The following is a 19,454-nucleotide window of genomic DNA, read 5'->3' as shown; positions in this document are numbered from 1 at the left end:
ATATTCTACAGTTTGTTTTTCCATTCCCTCATTGATGCAAATTTGGGTAGTTCCAGTTTTGGGGTATTACAAATAAAGCTGCTATGGACGTTCATCTACAGATCTTTGTATAGATACCTGTTTTAATTTTTCTTGGGTAAATACCTAATGGTTGGATCATGGTGTATTTTACTTTTGGGAAACTGCTAAACGCTTTTCAAAAGAGCTGTGTATGAAAATTCCAGATTCTCCATATCTTTGCCAACAAAAATGTAGTGATATCTCCTTGTAGTTATAATTTTAATTTTTCCATGCCTAATGATTTTGAGCATATTTACAAGCACTTATTTGCCATCATATATCTTCTCTGGTGAAGTGACTTCATCTTTTGGTTTGTGTTTGTGTATTAGTCATCTTTCTATCACTATGCTGATATATACCCAACACAATTTGTGAAAAAGATTTATTTTGGCTCATGATTCTGGAAGTTCAAATCCCAAATTAGCTGGCCTCATTGGTTTGGGCCTCTGGCAAGGCAGCATATCATGGCAGGACAGCATGTCCAAGTGAGTGTCACATCTTGAGCTAGGAAGTAGCAAGAGACAAAGGATGGATGGACTCACACAGTTCCCTTTGAGGGCACACCCCAGTGACTTAAGAACCTCTGGTAAGACTTCACCTCTTAAAGGCCCACACACTTTCCAATACTGCTACCTTGGGGATGGAGCCTTTACATAAGGACCTTTGGGGGACACTACCCATTTTAAAAGCATACCAAATTTTTTCCTGTTATTGAGTTTTGAGGTATTCTGGAGAAAAGTCTTTTCTCAGATACGAGATTTGCAAATATTTTTCCTAGTTTGTGGTTTATCATTTAATTTTCTAAATATTATGAGCATCTTGGGGAGGACATTATTCTGCCCACCACAGATATAGGTTGAATCCCCCCACAATATAATTACCCAATTGTTCCAGCACCATTTATTGAAAAAACTCTTGTGTTCTCCTCTAAATTGCCTTTGTGTCTTTGTAAAAAATCAGTTTGTATATGGACTTTGCATTCTGTTCCTTCATCTGATCCTATTTTGTATTAAAAGTTTACTTGTATTTGTCTCTGAAATAGGTGCTTCCTTGCCAACTTGGTACGATCTCCTGGGAGCTGTTTTTCTACATACCAATATTTGCAGTTTAGAACACCCTGAAAAATGTAAAATAGTTTCTACCTTAAAACTCTTGGTCTAATGGAGTATACAAGAAAAAAGAAAAGAAAAGAAAAAAACCAACCCAGACAATTTTCTTACATTGTGTATTTGGAGCCTTCCCTATAGTCTTTGGCCACTAAGAATAGGTGATAAAGCAAATTATTGTTTCCCCAAGAAATGGGTGGGTAAATGAAACTCAAAGAAAACTCTCTTAGAATTTGGGGAGAGGATCCTGGGTGAAAGAGGAATCAAAGGATAATAAACCATTTTATGTAATTGTTTACCCCATCCCAAAACACACTCCCCATGTTTATACTCTTTTGGAAAAAAAAACTTGGTAGGGGAGGCACTGATGGGCAGTAAAGATGTCCAGAATATTAGGGCAGGGTAGCTTGCTCATTGTTTCTCAAGGTTTAGATCTTAAGTTCCTTTTTGGGAATTGGAGCAACACGCGGTGCTATTCAGCTCTCTGATGAGAGATGGCCAAGACTGGGCCTGAGATGGTATCTCCATATGTCCTGTTCTGTGGTCCACCTGTGCCTGGGGAAACCAGACAGACCTATATGGAAATGCCAAGGAGCCCAGTAAATTAGAAGAAGCCTGGGATAGGAATAAAGAGGCTGCTGAATAAGAAAATCTTTGGTTAGGTATGCTGACTCTATATTGTTGTCAGTATGATGTTACAAGAACTAGGTGGAACCTGTCACCTGTAATTGAATAAAAACACAAAATTTCCAAAGACTAGGTAGACCCCTTTCTGGAGAATTCCACAATAAGATCTCAGCTTTCCTTCTTACAAATCAGAATGATATGTAAACTCCTTTAGGACTTGAAATCCCCTAGGGGAAGAGGGAACTCACGGTTGACTCAGCTTAAAACCTAACCTCTTAAAAAAGAAGTTGAAAGAGAAACTTTCTTGAATGGACACATTTAGAGGTCTTTCTCCCCCCCCCTTTTTTAGATATATAATTTACTGACCTGGAATAAATTTCATTAAGCATCACAAAATTTAAAAAAGATCATTACAGAATACATAAAGCAAAATCATTTCTTTGGTTACAACCAACAATGATGACAGCAACAAAAATTCCATTTTTTTTAGTATAAATGGAAATCAGAGAGAAAGATGTATTAGGTTGGATTTTTCCAGAATTAGATGTGGGGGTCAATATTTGAGTGTGTATAGTCTATCTGGGAGGAAATCATAGGAAGCATGGTAGAAAAATAGAAAAATGACTTTCTCCCCTCTTGTTACCAAGAAAGAATAAAGAGAATAAAGAAAAAATAACTTCTATTTCTTTAGCCTACTTGTCACAGCCTATGCATATCACCTCACATAAACCACACCTGGAAAGTTATCCCAAAAGGGGGAAATGTGATCTTCATATGAGTAAGAGTTAATTGGTTGAGTGGACTCTCTCTTCAACTATTGTTTAAGTTGGGGTTGAAGTTCCACCTAATCACTGATAGAGATGTACATGTGATTATGGAATCGTTTTTATTCTTATTTTAAGCAAAATGGTTAAGACTGGATCAGTGATATTCCTTTACCTAGTGATTCCTAACTTGTTTTTATGCCTTGATGCACCTGATGGATCACAGTTACATTTATGACATACTTCCATGGATGTTCCCAGTTCAAAGATTATGTAATAGATAAAACATTTCATTTTCTATCAATCTTCCCCTCTATAATGTAGACCCAAGATGGCTATAGTTAGATTCCCTTACCAAGGCTTCAAGTGGGATATATTTTTAGTATGCAGCAAGGTCATGAACACCCTGATTCAGTGTATGCACTCAAGGTCATGAACACTTTCTTGTGAGCATGTGCTCACTTATATAACCTGTTGGCAGTTAGGCCTATGGAAGGAATCAGAGGGCTGGAGGGTGGGGCCAATGCCATCTCTGAAGCCTGTCTACTATCCAGCTGTGCCTTGTATCTTCCTAAATTTACCTGCTGGGATCCTGAATTTGTTTCCCAGGGTCTGAGCCTCATCCTGACACACCCTCCTCTATTTTTCATCCTCCTTCTTCCTTTCTTCCTTCCATCCTTTTAGTCCTGCTTTATTAGTTGATTTCACTATTGGTGGTATTGATAGTTTGTAATGACCCCACCCAACTCATTTGGGCACTACTAATACATATGCAGTCTTAATTATTAAAGAAACCTATAGCTATGGCATGAAATGCCCTTGAAATTTTTTTCTAAACAATTCTCTCATAGCAGAAATTTCAATCATCTATTGGACTCTCAGAATGATTTCTATAGTCTCTTGGTTTTGACAGGTATAGTTCAGTGGTAGAGTGCTTGCCTAGCATGCACAAGGCCCTGGGTTCAGTCTACAGTACTAGAAAAATGAGGGGTGAAGTACTGGGGAATGAGATTGATCATAACATAACTTCATGAATGAATATGTTGTAATGAATCTTGCTATTATGTATAATTATGATGTACCTACCAATAAAAACCATATAAAAGCTTTCTGAAGACTCTTGGAAGAATGTTTCAAACTATTCACATAATAACCTTTGATATGTATAATCTAATTTCCTCACTCTAAACTACTTCCTTGATTCATATTTAGCTGGGACTTCCAATTGTCTTTTTATTTCTAAAGATTAATCCTTTTACAATTCTAATATTCTAGCACTTGTCTCCTGTTTAGGAGACTAAAACATTTCCTATCATCTATTGTATTTAAACAACTTCTTTGATGTAATTCAAGTGCATGACTCTTTTTGCTTACAACTTTCCTCCATTAGTCAGGCTCTTGTGTTTACTGACCTTTCTGTAGCTCTCCCCACCCCCAGTTCCTCTACCACATCTTCATTTATCCATTTCATCTCTTAGAGTGACCTTTCACATTTTCTTGCATTTAAACCAAGTCATATTCTTTTCATACTTACTTCAACCCCTCATTGGTTTATTCATTCATTCATTCATTCATTCAGTTCATTTACTCAACAGATCTTCATTGACACCTATAGCAGAGAGACTCTCCGTAACTAAACTCTTTACCCTATCAATAACTTTCCTTTCTTTTAATTCTCCTCAGCACTTATGATCACCATTTGAACCATATTATATTGCACTACCTCAATCCCTTGGGGATTATTTCCTTTTAAAATGCATACATTTCTAAGTGTAGGATGAACACAATTATAGAAATGATAGAATTCTAAAGAGATGGTTGATGTTACCTGTTCACTTCCCATTCTCAACAGAAATTCCCTGTACAATCAATTGGGAATTAACTACCAATTTTAGAGACTAGTAGATTACAACTTTATGACATGGATCCAGAAGGATAAACTTTTACTGGTTGGAAATCTACATTCCTATATCATCTGTAACAGAATGTTAGGATGGAACTCTTCCTCGGAATTCTGCAAAGGCCCTAAATGCTGAGAACAGTCATTGAGTGCCAAGTACCACATATCTTGAAGCTTAAAGTTTGACTACCTCTATAGACACATTAAAGAGTTTGTAAAATCTATCCTGTCATTATCAACCCGTCACCATCTACCAGTCCTTTGAACCTTCGTTCTTTGAAGGGATTATTGGAAGACTGTGGCTTTCCACCTCATACTAAGTCAGAAGAGTTTCCAGTGTATCCCCTGGAGTTTGAAGAGCTCATACTTCAAATGTTTAAGGCTGAAGGCAATGCCTGCCACTGCCTGTTACTGGTGAGGAAGATGCATTAGAAGGGAATTGAGTGTTGGGGTTGTAGCTCAGTGGTAGAGTGCTTGCTTAGCATGTGTGAAGCATTGGGTTGGATCCTCAGCTCCACATAAAAAAAAATAAAGGTATTGCCATCTACAACTAAAAAGAAAGAAAGAAAGAAAGAAAGAAAGAAAGAAAGAAAGAAAGAGGACTTGAACATTCCCTGATGGTGCAGGATTTTCCTAGGATCAAGTATCAGTCTGCAGAAGGCAATTGGTCTCAGTTTTCTCAGAAGGGACAAGAACTCCTAGAAAGGAAAAAGTACTTGAACAGACAGGTGAATGGCCAGGGGAAAATTGTAAGTTGCCTATAGGAGGAGAGGCATTGCTTCAGCTGAGGAAGCCCAGGTTGGTTCCTGGAGGAAGCCCCCAAGTGCTTACGAAAAAAGAGGTCCTTCTGTTCTGTAATGGTTAATTTGAATTGCCAACTTGATTAGATTAAGATACCAAGATGAAGAGGCTTAGGGGTGTGTCAATGAGGGTGTGTCTAGGTAGGATTGGCATGTGGGATAGCCAGTTGAAATGGAGACCCTCCCTAAGCTTGGGCAGCACCGGTCCATAGGATGATGGCTTGGATGAAAAAAGTTGGAAGAACAAGGAAGCAGCATCAGATGCTCACTCCATTGTTTTTGAATGGATTCTCGATGGCTGCCATATTAGTCTGAGGATATTAGACTCTTGCCTCTTCACTCTTACAAAACAGACTCTGCCAGTGATTTTCCAGGGAGTTGCCCCAAACCCTCAGTCTCAGACTAGGGTAGAACCATTTGTCCCTCTTGTTCTGACGCTTCTTGAACTGTGTAGTTACTGGTTCTTTCAGCTCTCCAGTCTGCAGACAGCCATTGTGGACTATCCAGTTTCTGGTTGGGTAAACCAACCTAATCTCCTTTTTATAATTATACTTCTTGTTGATTCTGTTCCTCTAGAGAACCCTGACTAATATATATCCCCAAGAGGGCATGGCCACCAGATTACAACCATATCTACTACTTTGCCCTTTTTCTCTAATCTCCTCTTCCCTTTGGTCTGACCCCAAAGTATGAGAAATGGTGGCTGTTCACACAGGGAAAGCAATGGAGAAAGAAAGAGAAACTAACTCACCCATGCTCCTTCCCCCAACTGTCCCTCTGTTGTCTCTGTTAGATGAGGAAAGAAGTCTTAGCTGGGCATGGTGGGCACATGCCTGTAATCCCAGTGGCTCAGGAGGCTGGGGCAGGAGGATTGTGAGTTCAAACCCAGCCTCAGCAATTTAGCAAGGCCCTAAGCAATTCAGCAAGACCCTGTCTCTAAATAAAATACAAAACAGGGCTGGGGAGGGGCTAGGGTTGTGGCTCAGTGGTAGAGCGCTTTCCTACATGCTTGAGGCACTGGGATTGATCCCAGGCACCACACAAAAGTGAACTAATAAAATAAAGGCATGGTGCCCATTTAAAATGAAAAATCCATTTTAAAAAAGGGGGCCTGAGGATATGGTTAGGCACCTTTGGGTTCAATCTCTGGTACCAAAAAAAAAATTAATTAATAAAAAGAAGACTTAAAGTTAAAGTTTGGAGTGTTGATGTTACATCGGAGGAAAATTTTAATTACTGAAATGTATGTGTTCAGGTGATTGAGAAGAACCAGAACAGTTATGGTATTTGTTGGAGACTTTCATCAAGGAATTGAAAAGAACTAGTCCAGAGAGCAAGCTTGAAGGGACTTTGGGAGAAAGTATAAAAACTTCCAATCCTCAATCCCCATTATCTCTCCAGACTAATATAGAATCAATCTATAATTTATATAGAATCAATCCTCTTCAGCATTTTAACTTGTCTTTAGGTATTTTAAAGAAGTTCACAGACTCATACCCATCCCAACTCCAATCAGATTAAGTCTCCTTAGTTTCTAATGTAACATAAGTTTCAGGCAACACTGTTATACTCTAGTTTATCAGTGTCCCTCTGAACATACCACATGTAGCAATAGTATGGCCTTCTGGAACCTGGACACCAGGCTTATTAGTGTAGGGCATCTCATGGGTGATTCTTACTTAGACTTTGTTTCTTTAAAATCTTTGTAATTTTTCATGAGCTGCTTTTAAGTCAAGCATTCCCTACTTTTTGTTTATGTATTTTTATTATTTATTTACTTGGTGCAGGGGATCAAATCCAGGGTCACTGAGCAACAGTTCCTGTTTGTTAGATTTTTTAACATTTATTTTTTAGTTGTAGGTGGACACACAATATCTTTATTTCATTTTTTATATGGTGCCGAAGATCAAACCCAGTGCCTCACACGTACTAGGCGAACACTCTACTGCTGAGCTACAATCCCAGCCCTGTTTGTTAGAAATTCTTAAAACTCAGATGTAGGAATTTGTATTTTAAGATGTCATAGTATTTGATGTTTATTACTTATTATATATTTATATCATAAACGATAAAGTTTTGTCTTATATTAGAGTTTGAGAATATTCTGAATCTTGATTCTGTCATTCTATGATATTAGTCACCTATTAGTCACTCTTCCTGCCTTGGAGTCATTGACTAGTATTACAAGTGATTCTTTTGTGACTTCATGGGAATGATTGAGAAGCAGGATGCTATGGCTATCAAGAGAATGGACTCTGGAACCAGATTCAATGTATTTAAAATCCTGGAGCTGTACCTGTGTTAGTCAGCTTTTATCACTGCGACCAAAATACCTGTTCAGAAAAATTTAAAGGAAGAACAGCTTATTTTAGCTCACAGTTTTAGAAGTTTAGTTGATGGTTGGCCAACTCTATTGCTCTGGGCCAAAGGTGAGACAGAACATAATGGTGGAAGTTCACCACAGAGGAGTGCTGCTCTGGTTATGGTGGCTAGGAAGCAGAGAGAGAAGGGAAGGAGATGTAGGGAAGATGAAACCTTCCAGGGAACACTCCACTGACCTGCTTCCTCTAGCTATACCCAATCTGCCTATGGTTATCACCCAGTTCATTCAAATTAGGATGGATTTAGTAGGTGATAGTTCTCATAATCCAATCATTTAACCTCTGATTATTCCTGCATTAACACAGCTTTTGGGGGGCACCTCATATCTAAACCATAGTAGCCCCCTTTTAGCTGTATAACCCTGGTATATTAATAAACCTATGTCTGCATCAGTTTCTTCATATGTGAAACGGAATACTACTAATAATGAACGATTCTTAAGGTAAGTACCTGTTGGAGACCAACCTTACTGAGTCGTACTCCCCGGCTAGGTGCTGAGACGCTCAGTCACAGAAATGTGGCAGAGCTTTCCCTACCCTTCTTGGGTTCGAGGTCAGTGTCTCGTGCATGGGTGTGTCTTGCTACAGCCCCATGGGTGAAGCTATGCTCACCTGTTCCTTTGTGATATAATCCCTTTCCCTGTTTAGGATAGAATCTTCCATGGAAGTGCCTTGTGTGTGTCCCCTTCTCTTACTGTGCCCTTGGGTGTGGCCTACCCAGGTGTCAGTCAACCTGCTGACAGTGGACATCATGAAGATAGACTCAGCCCCCTGAAACCTGACCCCTTGCCTCATTTGAATAGCTTCTCCTTAATAAAAGGGGTCAGCGTGTGCTCTCGCGCTCTCTCTCTTTCTGCAGACCCTTAAGGTCAGAGGAGCCGTCACAGTGACCCCAAACAAAAAGGTATTTGTGTCTCTTATGTGGTTATTTTGTGCAGCCCAGTTAGCTCAGTTTATCTGGAATGACCTCTGAGCCTTTTAGTCGCTAACCGAAACCCGGCAGGTACCTGTGTCCATTAGCTCTTTCTGCTGAATAAGCCACCTCAAAACTTAATAACTTAAACAATAATCATTTATTTAGCTTATAATTGTTCAGGTTGGTAAGAGGATGGGCTCTCCCAGTCAGGTCTTTTGGTCTGAAGCTGGTCGCCTCATTTATCTGTGGTCATCTGCAGGTTGATGGGCAGCTCGCTTCTGGGGGCAGGCTAATCACCTACTGAAATGCCTCAGCTCTTCTCCAGCAGGCTGACTCTGGCTTGTTGCATGGTGTGGAGCAAGAAAGCATGCAGGATCTCTTAAGGCTGGGGCTTGCATCTGCAACATTATTTACTCTCACCACTTTATTGACTAAAGCTAGTCATAGGGCCAGCTCAGATTAGGGACTGGGGAAAGATGTTGTATTACTTTTTCATGGAAGGAGCTGCAAACCACAAAGTAGGGGTCTAGGTGATATTGCCAGTTATCAATGCTGAGTTCTGCTCCCTCACATGTTGAAGTATAACATTAGAGAAGCACATCAAGGCAAGCATATAAAGCAGGGTTTATTTAAAAAGGGGTAACATAGACTTCTCCCCGGAGAGAGAAGGGCGCCATAGCTGGTATCCTGATATCCCAAGAAGTGGGGGTGTTTTGCCTTTTCATATGTCCTAGGCTTCCCTTGTTCTCCTGTTCCCTTCCCCTTATCTCTTTGGAGATGAGAAGCAGATGGACTGGAGGTGTGTGTGTGTGGCAGATGTAGCAGCCCAGGACACATTAATTAAAAACTTTATAACTCCCTGTACGTGGGGCAATTCCTGGGACAGGTTACCTTAGCAACAGGTTGGATCGGGGGTGGGGTGGGGTGGGGGGGTGAGGGTGGGGTCAAGTTAGGATAGGATGGAGGAAGGGCTTTGAAGGAATTTACATTTCAATTCCTCCATTCTGTGGATCTGACCCTTGCCTATTTACCAGTCTAATTCTGGCTTCTTGGATATAGGGAAAAATTAAGAGTTCACACATTTTTTTTTAAATAATTGTCCTTCCTATTTACTCATATTGGGGCTGAGAAATAAATGTGTTAATATGCATAAGTTGCTTACCTGGTGTTTGGCTATATAAATATTAGTAATTGAGCAGAGTCTGTGACAGCTTCCTCACTTCTATAAAAATGAATGAATAAGTGCATATCAGAGGACTCTTCAGGTTGATACAATCTATTGATTAGCATTCAGAAGATAAGTCAGCTATAAATCTGTGTATTGGTTTAGATGTTAACTGCATTGAGTCAGAAATATCTTGGCATTGGAGTTTGGATTCTGCCCCTTCCTAGCTTGGCCCTTATTGTAACTGAATATGACAATATCTACTGTATTAGTTATCTAGGACTACCATAAAAATTACTGAAAATTGGGTGACTTAAAACAACAAAAATTTATTCTCTTCCAATGTGAAGGCTAAAAATCGTGCTGTCAGCAGGGCCACATTCTCTCTGATGGCCCTAGGGAAGAAGCCTGGTTTGTCTCTTTCAGCTTCTCATGATTGCCAGTCATCCTTGGAGTTACTTTTTTTGTGACAGCTTAACTTCAATCTTTCCCTGTCTTCCCAGTCTTTTTTTTTTCCTCCTGCATCTCCTCTATGTCTTTCAATTTCTCTCACCTTATAAGAAATACCAGTTATTGGATTTAGGAAATCTTTCATGTCCATCTTAACCTGATTACATCTTCAAAGACGCTATTTCCAAATAAGGGTCTGAAGTTTCTGAGGACATGGATTTTGGGGGATACTATTCTTCCCAGTACACCTGCCTTATGGGGTTTTGGCAGCAAATAATACATACTTGAGAAAATTGACTCATAAAGAGAAAAGATACATTGTGACTCATGGTTTTAGAGGTTTCAGTCTGTGAGCAGGTGGACCCCTGGTTTTTAGGCCTCTGGTGGGGATACTGGATGTTAATGGTGGAGAACATATGGTAGAACAAAATCACCTATCTCATGGTCAGGAAAATATAAGGGGAAGAGGATGGAGCCAAGGCCCCACTATCCCCTTTGTGGGCATGCCCTCAATGATCTAAAGACTGCCACTATACCTCTCCTGTTAAAGGTCCCACCACATCCCACCAGCACTACCCTGGGGACTAAGCTTTTAACACATGGGCCTTTTGGGGACATTCAAGACCCAAACTATAGAGTACTTAATAAACATAAATAATTGTTATTATTATTATTATTGGAGATGTGGTCAAATGCTTTGCTAAAATCAGCATAGTATATATAATAACTACTAATCATTAAGCTATTAGTATCAGGAACTAGGCTGAGTTCTTCAGATAACACTATATCATATAATTCCTACTACATATACTACTCCAGTAACACTGGCCAAAGATGATATGGTAATATGTTTTACAATCTGTAAACCTATGCAACTTCAAACTGTCATCTTATTCTTTTATGTTTTAAAAATCCTGAAGGATTTTTAAGAGTGGAGTTGGAGCTGGGGATGTCCCAACATTTTACATTCTGGGGCTGTGTTTGTAGCTCAGTGGTAGAGTGCTTCTTTAGCATGTGTGAGGCGTGGGTTCGATCCTTAGCACCACATAAAAACAAAATAAAGGTACTGTGTTCATCTACAACTAAAAAAAATATTTTAAAAAATCCTTTAAGAAGCTGGATGTGGTGGCGCATGCCTGTAATCCCAGTGACGTGGGAGGCTGAGTTTGAGGCCAGCTTTAGTAATTTAGGGAGGCCTGAGGCAACTTAGTGAGACTCTGTCTCAGAATAAAAAATAAAAACAGAAAGGTCTGGGAATTTGGCTCAGTGGTGAAGTGCCTCTGAGTTCAATCCCTGGTACCGTCCTCCAAATTCTTTAATATTTAAATATTTTTAAAGCATCCATCAGAGCTGGTGTTGAAAGAATGGGCCAAAAATAGAGCATGCCATGAAAGCTCATATCTTATAGGGTGTCAGAAAGGTGGGAGGAGAGACATTATAACAGATAGATGATAAGCTTTGGAGGAAGGAGGAAGTTTAACTGAGGGAGAATTGAACATTCCAATTCCTAGGGTAGGGGACCATGAGGGTTCCTGAAGGGAGGGAGTGGAGCCTGGTGTCTGTCTGGTTGAGTGGGGTGAAGGGGTAGGGATGAGAGATCTTAGATAGTGATGAAAGGTGGTTATAAAGATCTTACTTCCTTTCTTCCTTATGTTCCATCTATTGTCTCTTCCTCAAGCTAAATGAATAACAGTTTCTTTCATCTCTTATGGTGTGATCTCTATTCTGAAGTTGCTTTTTGTTTGACTCTTAGAAGCTTCGGTGTTTCAAACTAGTTACTCTAATAAGAGCATTAACCTGTGCAGAATATTGTCAGAGAATTCCTTTAGTCTCTTCATTTTAAATTCTATTTTTCCCATGTCAGAATAAAGCTAGCATTTTGATAGGGGATCTCATTCTGTATTGCTGACTCATGTTCAATTTTCCACCTTCTTTATAAATAATTTCCCATTCTGCAGCTTGTTCCTTTTCTTCAGCTTCTCTCTCTCTCTCTCTCTCTCTCTCTCTCTCTCTCTCTTTGTTCTGTTCATGTCCAACCACTTCCTCCCAAGCCTTTCACTAAAATTTGAATTGAATTGAATGATGTACTAAAGAAAGTTAAACTGTCTTCCTTGTCCACACTCATGTTGCTGTCTAAAGCTTCTTTCTGTTTCTTCTCACATTGCCTTTCATTGTTTCCTTCTAAAGCATTGTAGCAGAACTGAGTGGGTAGATCAGATCCATTTCTGAGTTTTCGTTTTTGGTTTCTAGGGTTTACTTGTATAAGAGGCAGAAATCCAAAGTTCATCGATTGTTCTCATATGTTTGTTGGTAACTTCAAGTGAGCTTGTGTTTCAGAAGCTTGCACATCTTTACTGCATTTTAAGACAACATTATTAGCATACCTGAGTCAACAGCATCTGTTCCTTCCCATTTAAATCCCACCATCCAAAACAACATGCAACCCAGTTTCTGGAAATAGGCCGAACAGATGTCTAATAGTTGTACTGAACACTTTCCCATGAAGAAGCTGCTATTGCTTGCATTTTTATTTTTATTTTTCTTGTGGTATTGAGAATCAAATCCAGGGCCTTGTGTGTGCTAGGTAAGTGCTGTACCACTGAGATATATCCTTAGCTCTGTTGATTGGGTTTTTGTGTTTCTTACATTGTGAGGGAGAAAAGCAAATTGAAAAATGTCATTAGTAAGGTACATTGCCTTTTTTACATAGGTTCAAATGGAAGAACTCTCAAATCTGCAGTGGCTAGTAGTTAAAGGGAGAAGAGGGCTTAGAGATGTCAGACTCTCCTCATCAATACAGTGCAGAATCACAGAGCCAGAAGCAAGGCTACATTGTGCATGTGTGCTACAGATTGGATCCTGAATGTCCCCCCAAAGCCCCTGTGTTGAAAGCTTGGTCCTGAGCCAGTGGTGCTATTGGGAGGTGGGTGGAGACTTAAGGAGGTGTGGTCTAATGGAAGAAAGTTAGGTCACTGGGGATATGCCCTTGAAGGGAGGACACTAGCCCTACCTCTTTCTCCTTCTTTGCTTCCTAGCGGCCATGAAGTGAACAATCCGCCTCTGCTTAGTGTTACTGCCATGATGTACTTGGCTGCCACAAGTCCAAAGCAACAGGGCCAACTGACCATGATACAAAATCTCTGAAATAAGAGCCAAAATAAACATTTTTCCTTTTAATTTTTATTATCTCAGGTATTTTGTTATAGTTAGTGACAACTGGCTAATATAGTGTGCAACCTGTGCAGTTGCACAGGGTTCTTCATTTAGAAGGATTCTCTGCTTGGTTAAGTTTCTTTTGTCATCATCTTGAGATTCTTAATAATTTTTGAGCATGAGGTCTACATTTTAATTTTACACTGGGCCTCAAAAATTGTGTACCTCATCATGGATAGAACTTCAAATGATGAGAACACACCTTTATTATCTGGGATAGATAGTTAAACTTCCTTCTTTCTTGTGGAATCTGATTCAATGTGAGTTTTAACAAAACTTAAAAAGAAAAAGAGTCTTCCTTAGAATTTTATTTATTCTATTTTATTTATTTTAATTATTAATTTTATTTATCCTATGGGCTGGAAGGACCTTGCTGAACATGTCCAGGCATCCTTTTTTTTTCCTAATATTTTTGAGTTGTAGTTAGACACAATACCTTTATTTATTTTTATGTGGTGGTGAGAATTGAACCCAGTGCCTCACATGTGCAAGGTGCATGCTCTGTCACTGAGCCACAACCCCAGCCCCAGGCATTCTTTTAAAGTAGGGCACAATTTAAAGTGTTGTAGGAATGAATGCTTCACAATCCCCCAGTGAGTACTTCCATGTTCACTGCAAAACTATGCCTAGTTTTCTCATGAGACCATATAACCTTCAAACACAAAGGATTGATTCCTACAGCAGTTTATAGCCATGTGCATTTTAGGGCATTGGGGAAAAACTAAAAGAAACAAGGATGTCTATAAATTTAAGATGGTTATCCTTTTGAGAACTACCATTGTTGAAGAAAGGATGCATTCTTAGAGTTTTACTTTTTTGCTGGGTAAAATTCCTATCCTCTTGACATTTGTTCTGGATACATTTTTTTTAATAGAGGATAATGGATTGGACAACTCAGGATCAGAAAAGAATCAAGATGGGAGTTATGGAAGTGGAATGTCCCCTCAAAAAGGGATAAAAGAGAATATAGTCTTATATAAGATGTTCCTTTGAGAAGGGTACTATTATGGTTTGGATGTGAGGTGGCCCCAAAAGCTCACAAGTGAGACAATTCAGGAGGGTTCGGAGGAGAAATGATTGGGTTGTGAGAGTCTTAACCCAATCAGTGATTTAGCCCCCTGATAGGGATTAACTGAGTGGTAACTGAAGTGGTAGGTTGTGTGTCGCAAGCCAGCCATGGGCTGTGTGTGTGAGCTATGTGATTTTGAACATATGAGGGAACTGGACTGAGGTTGCTGCTCTGACTGCGCTGTGTGACGTACGTGTCCTTTTTCCTTTCTCTGCCTATGATCCCCACACAGGACCTGAGATGGGTGTGACTTTCCGAGATGTCAGTCAAATTGCTGACCAAGACACCACCAAGCAAGACTTCACCCGCTGAAACCTGTATCCTTGTTTTCTTGTAATATTACTCCTCTGCCTTATTTGGATAGAATGTTCTTCTGAATAGCTCTCCCCAGTCAAAACCAGGATTGGAACATGCTTGCACTCTCACCTGCCTCTCTGATCTTTCTCTTGCCTCCCTCATGGGAGCTTAGGGAGAGGAGTCGTCATTATACCCCCAAAAAGTTATTTTCTGTGTTTGTAATTTTTTAGTCCCCAGCCCAATTCACCTGGAGTGACCCTGATCTAGTCACGTGTTGCTGCAGGTGTGCCTGAAGGAGGTAGGAATTGGGGCGTGGCTTTGTGTATATATTTGTATCTGGCGAGTGGAGTCTCTCTCTGCTTCCTGATCGCTGTGATGGGAGCTGCTTCCTTCTGACACACGCTCCTGCCATGATGTTCAACCTCACCTCGAGCCCTGAGAAATGGTGCCTGCTTTCTATGGGCTAAGACCTCTGAAACTGCGAGCCCTAAAATAAACTTTTCCTCTTCTACAGTTGTTTTGGTTAGATCCTTTAGTCACAGCAGTGAAAAAGCTGACCAAAACAGGTACAATCGTCTCCATAAACTCAGAACACTGTTGAGCTTGTTTTAGAAGCCTCTTTGCTTTTCAAACATCCATTTACAGTTTCAAATCCTGCTTTGTATAATCACTGCTTGCTCATCTTCTCTCTGTAGTCCTCATACATTTCCTAGCTGAGTGATGCTAAATGATCTCCATATCATTCATGGTGCATTTTTAGTTTTATAACTTAAGAGTTGCATAATGTGCCTATGATACTCCATATTGCCCTTAAAAATCAGTCTAATTTGTGCCTTGCTTAATTTCATAAATCCCCTGCATTTAACCACAGGATCTCTACTCCATCATTAAAGTCACTGATATGAAAGTATGTGATTGGCAGAGTAATTGCATATTAGAGATTTTAAAAATCTCTAATCATAACTGAAGGATGGCCTAAGGACCCTTTTACCCCAAAATGCATCTCCCACATGCGCTGGAAGCCACAATTGATGAAATGTGCATTTCTTACCTGAGATCTGTTAACATTCATGAATTATCCTACACTGATTTCTCTATTTCCAGAAGTCTGGATGACCTGTTAGGGTACAAAGGAGCTGAATGTGTCTTATTGCTGTGGAGAAACATGGAAGGGTAATGCAGCACCACAGTGTTTCCTGGGAGTTTCCCAAGGGTGCAGAGGTGGCCAAAAGGCACAGAGTGTCTATATATAGAGACATCATGATAGTAAGTGATACATGTCTCTCAATACTTTTGAAATAAGGAATAAATAATTAAGAAATATTAGAAAGAGCCCAGGCTAGGAATGTGGCTCAGTTGTAGAATACTTGCTTGATATGTCATGAGGTCATGGACATCATGGTAGTGGATGTTTCTCTGGACCATTCACTATTTTGCTATGAGATAATTCAAGAGGAGAAGTTAGCACTATATTTTGTCAGATCCATGGTGGAGTTACATTTCTCCATTGTCTGTCAATAGTCACCAGGTAGTACCACAAAGAACAGAAAAAAGATCAGGCGAGACTGGACTAGCCAGATAAAGAAGGAGGAGGTCTGAAGCTGGAGGATTTTGTATGATGCTATCTAACAGGTAAGTGGGAGGTGGACTGGCAGTGGGGAACAGAGGTGGGAGGCCTTAAGACAAACTCTTTCCCTTTGGCAGTTTTACTGTCAGGGTTCTACTACAACTGACAAGATCCCTTTAAACAGTGATTGGACTGTCAAAACCAGCTGGATTTAATGGAACTGAGGAAGGGTAGCTGGATATGCAGGTGTTGGGAACAGGTGTTTGGTATGTTGTATGCTGTGCTGGGTGAGTTGTGTCTATGGGGAAAAATGTGCCCTCCATTGAATGCTTTCAGGGACGAGGAGAATCCTTTCCAATGATCTATATCTCTAACCCTACCTATTCTTTAATATATTTCTTTCACATATAAACATATCATATATATAAATTAACATATATATGTTAATACTTAAAATGGCTTTAATTTCCTTGTATGAAATATATGATCATTAATTGCTGGTCTCACAGGTTGTAATGAAGATAAAAAGAGAATCGAGGCAAAATTCTTAACTCACCTTCTGGTAATGTTTGTTACCCAGTGGATGATACTTTGTTTTCCCTTCTAGTATTTCTTTTCTCCCCCGACCCATGCTGGGAACCTAGGGCCTCACACATATCAAGCAAGTATTCTACCACTGAGCCACATTCCTAGCCTGGGCTCCTTCTAACATTTCTTAATCATTTATTCCCTCTTTCAAAAGTATTGAGTGACATGTATCAGTTACTACTTCTGAATTTCTCTAAATAATTATTGTCTTGAAAAAAAGATCTAAAGTACTAGGTTGCTTTAAGAGTAGTTGATATTATGGATCAATATTAATTATGTAATCAATTATTAATTAATATTAATATTAATTAATTAATTAATATTAATCAATAATTAATAGTACAATTGGTAATCATACAAATAATTAAGTGTATGCTTGATAATTATACTGTGGTTCTGTAAGATGGTAACATTTGAATAAGCTTATATGAAAGATTTTACACAATGAAAAGTTAAGAATTAAAAAAAGTACTCAGGTCTCTTTGCTGAGTAGCAATCTATGTGTATTTACATCTTTGTCAATAGAGGATGCTGAATAAGGACATTGTAAATTATCCTACGTTTCTTTTGCTGGCTGGAGATTCAGGGGGAGAGATAGTGGGGTGGAGGACTTCAAACTCTGCAAGTCCCAAATTGAACTAATTTTCTTCTTCCTTTTCTTGTCTCCTCGGATTCCTTAAATTAGTAACTGGCCCTCCCTCTTTAATCAGTCACCATCAATTAGTCCTTATACCTTGCCTGTCTGCCTCCAAAATATCTCCTGAAACTGTTCTCTCCTTATTCCTTCTGCTACTGTTTGTTTGGGACTCATTGTCTCTCATCTGGTCCTTCCTTGTTGCTATGGTTTGCATCTGAAAACCCCCACCCACAAGGACCATGTGTTAAAGGCTTAGTCTCCAACTCGGTGAATATTGGGACCCATCCCGTTCCTCTGTCTCTTTTGTGTCCCAGCCATGAGGTGAGCAGCTCTGCTCTGCCATGTGCTTCCCACTGTGATGCCACGCCTTGCTTTAGACCCAAAAGCAATGGGGCCAAAAGTCCACTCACCATGCACTGAAAACCCCCAAACTGTGAGCCAAAACAAGTCTTTACTCTTTATAAGTTGAATATCTCAAGTATTTGTTATAGGAACAGAAAGCAGACTCACACACCTGCCTTCATGTCTGTCTTAACTTGCATACTTATTTATTAACTTTTATTTAATCAACATATTTATTATTTTCTTTTTTAAAATTTAAATTTTTAATTTTATTTTTGTTCTTTTTTTTCATCTTCCTGCATTGCATACTTCTATTCCACCTTTCACATCTATCTCCCAGAATGATCTCTAAAATGCATATTTTATTATGTGACACTCTTGCTTAAGGGGCCTCTCTGCCTAAAAGATAAATTTCAAAGGCCTAGATGAGTGTTAAATTGAGTCCTCCCAAAAGATACATTGGAGTCCTAAATCCCAGTACCTCAGAATATGACTTAATTTGGAGGTAGGATCTTCACAGGGGCCATCAAATTAAAATAGGATTGTTAGGATGGGTCCTAATCCAATATGACTGGCATCTTTTAAAAAAGGAGAAATTTGGAGATAGAGATATATATAGAAGGAGAATGCCTTATGAAGACAGAGTTCTGCTGTCAAAAGCCATAGAACTACCAAAAGCTAGGAGATAGCCCTGATTCAGATCCTTTCTTAGCTCCTTCAGGAGGAGCATTACCTTCCTGACACCTTGATTTCACACTTTGACACCCAGACCTATGAGACAATAAATTTGTATAGCTACCTAATTTTGGGTACTTGTTGCAGCAGCCATAGCAAACTAATACACTGAGTATTACCTTTCAGAACTTATTTCAGTTATTTTTGCAGGAAATGTTTGGTAAGAGTAGATAATATGCCAGATATTGTGCTAGATTTTGGGTTTTCATTGCAAATAAGTCAGGCAGCTCCTATTTCATGGAACTTATATCCCAGTGAGGGCTAAGACAAGTAGCTGGTCATCAGAAGACAGGGAGAAATCTCTGATTAATAGGAGAGGACATGAATAGCAGGGCACCAAATCAGTACTTGAAAGGCTAAAGAAAACTTCCTGAAAGAAGGGGCATCTAAGCTTGGAGTAATAAGAACTCTCCCTTTACTGCAAGATGTTTCAGATGAACCAAAAGAATGGGAAAAAGAGAGGTAATCTATGGTAAATGATACTAATCATTCCAGCCATTCCTTTGAGGCTTTTATGTATTCTCTGAAACAAGTTTTCCAATATTTGGTGAGAAGTCTGTTTTTGTACATAACTTTCATTTACACTTTGGGTATATGTACTATAACACATACAACAAGACAGCAGGCTGTACTATGCACTCCTTCCTTTCCTCGTTCCACTGGCCATCTTCCATTGTTCTATTCAGGAGATAACTGTGATGTATTTTTTCCTTTAAGGTTGACCTTGTTCATATTAACCAGATGTTGACTATTTTAAAAACATGATCAAGGAGGATTCAAGATGGCGGACTAGAGGAAGACTGCATTCCTAGTTGCTCTGTGACTCAGGATTCAAGC

Source organism: Ictidomys tridecemlineatus, chromosome 14 (genome assembly GCF_052094955.1).
Source record: "Ictidomys tridecemlineatus isolate mIctTri1 chromosome 14, mIctTri1.hap1, whole genome shotgun sequence".
NCBI classification, from domain to species: domain Eukaryota; kingdom Metazoa; phylum Chordata; class Mammalia; order Rodentia; family Sciuridae; genus Ictidomys; species Ictidomys tridecemlineatus.
This window is presented reverse-complemented; position numbering follows the sequence as displayed.